This window comes from Palaemon carinicauda, chromosome 13, assembly GCF_036898095.1.
Source record: "Palaemon carinicauda isolate YSFRI2023 chromosome 13, ASM3689809v2, whole genome shotgun sequence".
Taxonomy (NCBI): Eukaryota; Metazoa; Arthropoda; class Malacostraca; order Decapoda; family Palaemonidae; genus Palaemon; species Palaemon carinicauda.
The window spans coordinates 141289414-141297574 of NC_090737.1; the positions used below are offsets into that span (position 1 = coordinate 141289414).

Genomic DNA, 8161 nt, shown 5'->3' on the forward strand with positions numbered 1-8161 from the left:
ATGCAAGAAATTACACGAAAGGGAAAGACGCTCTAGCCTTACGCAACAGTCTCATGGAACGAAGGATGAAGATGGAGCTGGGGAAAATGCACAAAGGCTGTGACAAATGCTTTTCGAGAAAGAACTATCACCAAATAGCAAGCCTTGCAAGTAATTGAACCGGAGCCTAACTTGAAAACCAGGGCCACGGCAATGGGTGAGCTTAGGCTGTCCGGTTGTAATGCTTCCAAACAATTAACAATGTATATGACAACTGTACTACACAATAGAAAATGGAATCACAACTATACAGTAGGTGACCCTCTGGGCTAGTCAGGGAAAAATGAGATCACAACTATGGGTGACACTATGCTGGACGAAATAAAAGGGAATCGCAACTATGGGTGAACCTTTATACTAGTCATAAAAAGAAATGGAATCACAACAATGGGTGAATCTCTATGGTAGTCCTAAAAAAAATGGAATCACAACAATGGGTGAACCTCTATGCTAGTCTTAAAAAAAAATGGAATCACAACAATGGGTGAATCTCTATGCTAGTCTTGAAACAATGGAATCACAACAATGGGTGAGTCTCTATGCTAGTTAAAAAAAAACGGAATCACAGCAATGGGTGAATCTCTATGCTAGTCATAAAAAGAGGAATCACAACAATGGGTGAATCTCTATGCTAGTCTTAAAAAAATTGAATCACAACAATGGGTGAATCTCTATGCTAGTCATATAAAACTGGAATCACAACAATGAGTGACCCTCTATGCTAGTCATAAATAAATGGAATCGCAACAATGAATGACCCTCTATGCTAGTCATAAATAAATGGAATCACAACAATGAATGTCCCTCTATGCTAGTCATAAATAAATGGAATCACAACAATGGATGACCCTCTATGCTAGTCATAAATGAATGGAATCACAACAATGGATGACCCTCTATGCTAGTCATAAATAAATGGAATCACAACAATGAATGGCCCTCTATGCTAGTCATAAATAAATGGAATCACAACAATGAATGACCCTCTATGCTAGTCATAAATAAATGGAATCACAACAATGGATGACCCTCTATGCTAGTCATAAATGAATGGAATCACAACAATGAATGACCCTCTATGCTAGTCATAAATAAATGGAATCACAACAATGAATGACCCTCTATGCTAGTCATAAATAAATGGAATCACAACAATGGATGACCCTCTATGCTAGTCATAAGGGGAAAAAATGGAATCTCCACGATGTGTGACCTTCCTATGCTAGCCATAAGGGAAAAAATGGAATTCCACGATGTGTGACCCTCCTATGCTAGTCATAAGGAAAAAAATGGAATCTCCACGATGTGTGGCCTCCTATGCTAGTCATGAGGAAAAAAAATGGAATCTCCACGATGTGTGTGACTCTCTCTGCTAGTCATGGGAAAAAATGGATTTGTAAAAATGTGTGGTTGCGTTCTTGCAACACCACCACTTGCAACTCTGTGACTTAAAGCAGTTTGTATTTATACTTAAAGTATAATAAATTAAATAAAACAAACAATGTCACTGAGTTTGCTTAATGCTTCGTTAAGAACATCAACCCCTTTACATACTTTCCCTTTAGTAAAAAAATATGAATTTAAAAAATTACACTCCCAAATATTTTATCTAAATGATCCTATACCCTGACTGAAAAAATTAAAATGCATGTGATATCATAAATCTTTTATCTTTAGGTTAACAATATTACACAATCATACGAAAATTATCCCTTTCAAAAATGTACATAAAAATAATATCCCATGAAAAGTAATAAAATGAAATTAAATACCCTTACTGTCAAAAGAAAAAAATTGAAATAAGGAACGCCACTTGCCGTTACTCAACACAGGATTTATGCCTCACTGGAAATTAACACATGTTTTAGTCTACCACGTTTTTTCCTGAAATTTCGTAAATTTCAATTCACTTAGTTTTAACACAAAATTAAACATTCACTCACTGCACAATATATATAAATGAAAAATTTATCCCTATTAAAAATGTACATGAAAATAGTATCCCACGAAAGTAACAAAATGAAATTACATAGCCTTACTGTCAAAAGAAAAAATCGAAATAAAACCAACACAGGAATTAGGCCTCACTGGAAATTAACACGTGTTTTAGTCTACCACGTTTGTTATCCTAAAATTTCGTAAATTTCACTTCACTTTTTTTTTTAACACAAAATAACACATTCACGTAATGTACAATATATTTGATAAATGAAAATTTTAACCACTGTGATAATAAAAACTCAGAAAAAACAGAACACAAATTCTTCTCACACGGTTGGCTATCCCGCTAAACAATAGGACTAAATTCTACCACGTGGATTTTAAATAAAAGAGTTTGCTGTGCGAACACACACACTAATAAACACAAAACTAACAATGAAAATAGAATGCTTTTGCTGTTTTCTTCCACGGTTCCAACTCCAGTGATTATATAATTTACTTGAAAGGAAATTGAGGTTCCTCAAGTCGCTAAAGACAGAAAAGGGGGGAATTTGACTTTAATAAAATTAATTTGAGATTACTGTCTTAGCAAACCCTGGCATCGGTCGCCAAATGTTACGGGCCCAAGGCTCGAGTCCGGCCTTGCTTAAGGGACTCAAGGGCCATAACAAAAATAAATAACAATGGAAAAGGTCGCCAGTCGGCAATAAGAGAAAGGATACCAACAAATATATATATTTACAATAATATTTAAATAGAAATAAATGAAAGGGGAGCACAGCAGATAACTATTTTAATTTAAGCCACGAGGAGCTTCGGATGGAGTTTGGTGGACCGTGGATGAAACTTCAGCACAGCAATCACGTTCCCTGGAAAGGGGAATAAATTGAATTATTAACAGCACACTTACTTCTACCGGCTGGGAACACGATGAAGTCGTGTGGTTAAAACTTTTAAGCAAATTAAATGAAAATGCAAAGCTTAGGGATTTAAACGTTACACCTGGGAATCAACACTGTCACAGGGTGAATTAATTAAGACTGGGACTAAACGGCACACATGGTCTGGGTATAGGGGATAGGATACAACGTTCAGTGGGTAGGATTTCTTTAAAGGATAAGGAAAATGGGATGTGATAAGGAAGGGATGGGAGGTTGGGTAAGGATATTGAGAATCTCAAAATCAGACACCTTACTTTAGTAAAAGGGACTCTGGTTCCTTCCCTTGTGGAGGATATGTAAACAGAGGTCCTGCCTCCCTGATGTGTTGAGGGTGAAGAGAGATGTCGTTCCCTCAAGGAGGTTGAGCCAAGAAGAAAGATCCCCAGCCGCTCATAGGCAGACTCAGCTCCCTTTTTGCCCCCAAGTGGGGGGTGGGGGGGGGGAATTGGCCTGACTGTTTTCCCATTGGTCAGGCCTTGTCACGTGTCCCGACACCCCCATTAATAGGCCTCCTTTTTCTCCTGGGACCTTGACACACACACATTATATATGATATATGTGCAGTGCGTGTGTGTGTATATATATATATATATATATATATATATATATATATATATATATATATATATATATATATATATATATATATGTGTGTGTGTGTGTGTGTGTATTGTTTACACAACATATACAATTATTTGATGTCATATATATATTACTTGGATGAAATATTGAAAGGTATTGTTCTTCATTTCAGGTGAGTGTCCATCCTGTGTTACCCCGGAATGTGTGAGTATTAGAATTTGACCGTAATGACATTTGAATATTTAAGTTGTATCAGGCCCTCGGTCCTCTGGTTCATAAGGAGAGATCTTACTGTTAATGCTAGAATTCAGTAAGGTCATTTGGGCAAGGTCAATGTTAGAAAAGAGAAGAAAGACATTCTTGCCAGCCCGTAACTCTTCTTTGGTGGAATTGCATATTTAACCTTATATTTTGAACTGCTTTATCTTTTATTCCCTTTTTCTATCGAATCTGTGTGTTATTGGTTTTATGGCTATTTTTTCCTCTATTTCCTCTCATATTGGACAAAAACTTCCAGTGTTTTAAATTCCTTATTTAAGATATGGATATTAACCTTTATCACTGCTGTACACTTAGTCTTTAAGTCTTTATGCAACTTGAATAAGATTATTCATAATTATGACCATCCTCTGCATTCAGATCTTCTGTGACTGTACCATCCTGGAAGTAGTCCTAAATATGCAGTTAATTCTAACAGTCTAGTCTTCTCCATAATGAGGCTCAACACTGCACAGTATTCTAGATGTTTAGTTCCAGCTGCGACCAAACTGTGGAATGATCTTCCTAATCAAGCAGTAGAAACAGTGGGACTTCAGAACAGAAGTTCCAGCTTGCAGTAAATGTTTTTATGTTGAACAGGCCAACATAAGTTTCTCTTCATAGTGTATATGTGGTAGCTCTATTGTAACGTTGTTTTTTATTTTAAAATATTTTATATTCTTTATTAAATTACTTTTCATATATATAGTGTATTTATTTCCTACTTTAATTTCGTCACTTGGGTAGTTTGCCATGTTGGAGCCCCTGGTTTTATAGCATACTGCTTTCTCAACGATGTTTGTACCTTATCTAATAATAATAATAATAATAATAATAATGATAATAATAATAATAAAGATGATAATAATAATAATAATTATAGTAATAATTAATAATAGTAAATAATTAATAATTAATGATAATAAATAATTAATAATTAATAATTGATAATAATAATTAATAGTAATAATTAATAATAATAATCTTTCCTCTGCCATTGGTGACTTAGTCGAAATTTGAAAAAGGACCACCTCTTTCAAATTCACCCAAAACATATCAAGTTGGTATTCATTGGAAAGGTCTTGATGAGAGCTTTCTATCAGATTTCAACAATCAAGGGTTTGTGTGTTCTTGAAAGATTTTGCTACATCGCAAGTTTTATTGAATTTACCACTGCCAGTGAAAGTGTTAATAATAGTAATCATATATATATATATATATATATATATATATATATATATATATATATATATATATATATATATATATATTATTATGATTTATCTTGCATATGATGGGATTTTGTTATTTGGCACAAGATTCTTGACATCTGGTGATGAATTCTTTGTATGAATTAGCAATCTTTTGGGAGTGTTAAATGCTATTCATCTTGGTTAAATCCTGCTTAGGTGTATCATAAAGAATTCCTTATTTCCAAAGGAGAAGTATTGAAGATAGAGTCGCTCTCTCTGTTTTGCTTTCCTATTTAGTAAGTCTTGATGATGTTAAGTTTTATTTTCTTCATCCATATCTAATCCAATATAATAAAATGTTATGGATTTCCCTGCGCTCACAACATTTGCTTAAACGCTTGTATACAATACTAAAAACCTTGTGTTTGCGCCCAAATACATAACATTAATACAATATATTCCATATGTTTAAAATGAAACTCTTTCTCTATTTCTGAATTGGATGCAGCACATTGATTCTTTTGCCCCTCGCGGTATAAATAAAGACAAATTTCTACCATTCATATGAAGTTCGGAAATAAAGACCACTGAAAGTCCTACAAAAGTTACGACGTATTTATTCAGCTTGAAATTAGCACATTGATACTTCTATCTGGAAATTTCAAACTCATTCTGGACTCTAAAACATTGTCTGATCCTGGTAAAATTTGTTAAAATCAGAGCGTTCCTGACATCCCCATCATAATTGTTAAGTAAGAAAAATCGTAGCAAGTCTATCACAGACTGGATGTTATTCCGCATTTATTCGTCTTTTGGTTTGATATTATGTATTGCCTTTTAAATTACCCCCCCCCCTCTCTCTCTCTCTCTCTCTCTCTCTCTCTCTCTCTCTCTCTCTCTCTCTCTCTCTCTCTCTCTCTCTATTTACCCCTTTCTATCAGCAACGTGTTTATTCTCAGCGTCCTTCTCCCCAAGACCTCATTGTTTATTATTTTCATTCTGGGGGAACATTGCATTCTGCCGGTTTCTCTTATTCATTTCAACTACCTCTCTTCTCAGCTTTTATTTTTTTGTTTCTTGTTTTCCCTCTCATATATGTGTGTATATATATATATATATATATATATATATATATATATATATATATATATATATATATATATACATACATACATACATACATACACGTCTATTTGCAATTGTTCCTCTTTCTATCTATAGAATTACATATCTGGTTTTAGGTATATTTTTGTGATAATATTTATTGATTCCTGATGTCTTCTTATTCCTTTTTTTCATATCTTTTCAAAATCCATAGTTATCCTTTTATTATACGCATCCATTTCCTTAGATATATTCATTATTTTATTAGTTTTCAATGAAGATTTCCTTCTCTGCGTTCCATTCTTTGCCTTTCAACAGTGGAATATGCGTATGCATTTCTTAGCATTTATCTGTTTAATCTTATCTTGTTCATTCAAATTATTTACAGTTCGTTTACTTGGTTTCAGATTTACCTATATTTGTATATCTTTTTATATTAATTTTATTCCCGTAAAATCTTCCGTATCTATTCATTATAACGTATTGGATTACGCTTTTCTTTTCATCTATAACATATATTATTGCTATCATTTAAATATTTATCCCTTATTGTTCCGTATTTAATTTCCCTTATTCGTGAATGTAGGTTTTGTTCAATAAACTTCGTCTGGAATTGACTTTACATTTATTTTTATCCCATTTTCTTCTGATCTGTAATGTCTAACATATTTCTGCTTGTGAAAAGGGTTGGGGGGGGGGGGGGAGGTATTCTGCCACTTTTCGGAGCCAGGGTGAGATTTGATTGTTAGTAACGCGCACACACACACGCACGCATGCACACACACACACACACACACACACACACTGAGCCGCTACCATACGTAATAGTTGAAGAAGTAACGAAAGCCTTGCAAGGCATGAAAAGAGACAAAGCAGTAGTAGAAGATGGCATAACAATTTATTTAATAATGGATGGAGGAGATTTCATAGTCGTAAAACTGACTGAACTTTACACAATACGTCTGCATGAATGCTCTATACCTACAGCCTGGAAAAACTTTATCATTATACTAATTCATAAATAAAAAAAAAGACACGAAAGACCTGAAAAATTGTCGCCTAAGATTAGTCCCGGTAATATATAAAATATTTATTAAGATCATATATTAGGTTCAAATAGAAAGACAGCTAGACTTTAATCAGCCGAAAGTGCAGGCAGGTTTTAGAAGTGGGTATTCAACAACTAACCATATCCATATAATTGAACAGTTAATGGGAACATCAAGAGTATAACAAACCACAATGCATGGCATTTATATATTATGAGAAAGGTTTTGATTCCGTCAAAACCTCAACAGTTATGAGAGCCCTTCAAAGACAAGGAATAGATGAATCATATGTTAGAACACCTGAAGATATCTACTGTATACAAGAAGTACAGCGATCCTAAAACTACATAAAGATAGTGAAAAGAGTGAAAGGAGTTAGACAGGAAGACCCCCATCTCTCCTAAATTATTCATAGCGTACCTAGAAAAAGTTTTCGAAAATTTAGATTGGGAAAATGTAGGAATTGATGTTAATGGGGAATAACTTAACAACTTAGGATTTGCAGATGATATAGTTTTGTTTAGTGAATCATAGGAGGAATTGCAATAGGTGATAGAAGATTTGAATAGAGAAAGCAGAAATGTAATAATGAACATTAATGAATAAACCTAAGATAAGGTTTGATGAAAATACAGAGACAAGAAATAAGAGTTATGAACTAACCCCTAAAGATTGTAAATGAATTTACGTACTTAAAACAGCCAGTAGGTGTTTCCGCAGGAGACGAGAGTGAAATTCAAAGGAGATTATGAAATGTAAAATGCCACTTTCTCTAAAAGGAAAAGTATGTAATGATATGATCCTAGCAGTTTTAACTTATGCATCAGAAACTTGGAGCCTTACTGAGGACTTAGAATATAAGCTATTTACAACTCAGCATCAGAAACTTGGAGCCTTACTGAGAACTTAGAATATAAGCTATTTACAACTCAGCATCAGAAACTTGGAGCCTTACTGAGGACTTAGAATATAAGCTATTTACAACTCAGAGATATATGGCAAGAATAATTGTGGGAATAATACTAAGAGAAAGAGACAGCAGCATTGATATGAG

General features: G+C 33.9%; 1 protein-coding gene across 1 annotated transcript in view; it reads left to right on the forward strand.

Moving 5' to 3' along the window:
* Nucleotides 1–8161, forward strand: part of LOC137651855 (uncharacterized) — a 550926-nt gene that overhangs the window by 51001 nt on the left and 491764 nt on the right. The window lies entirely within an intron of this gene.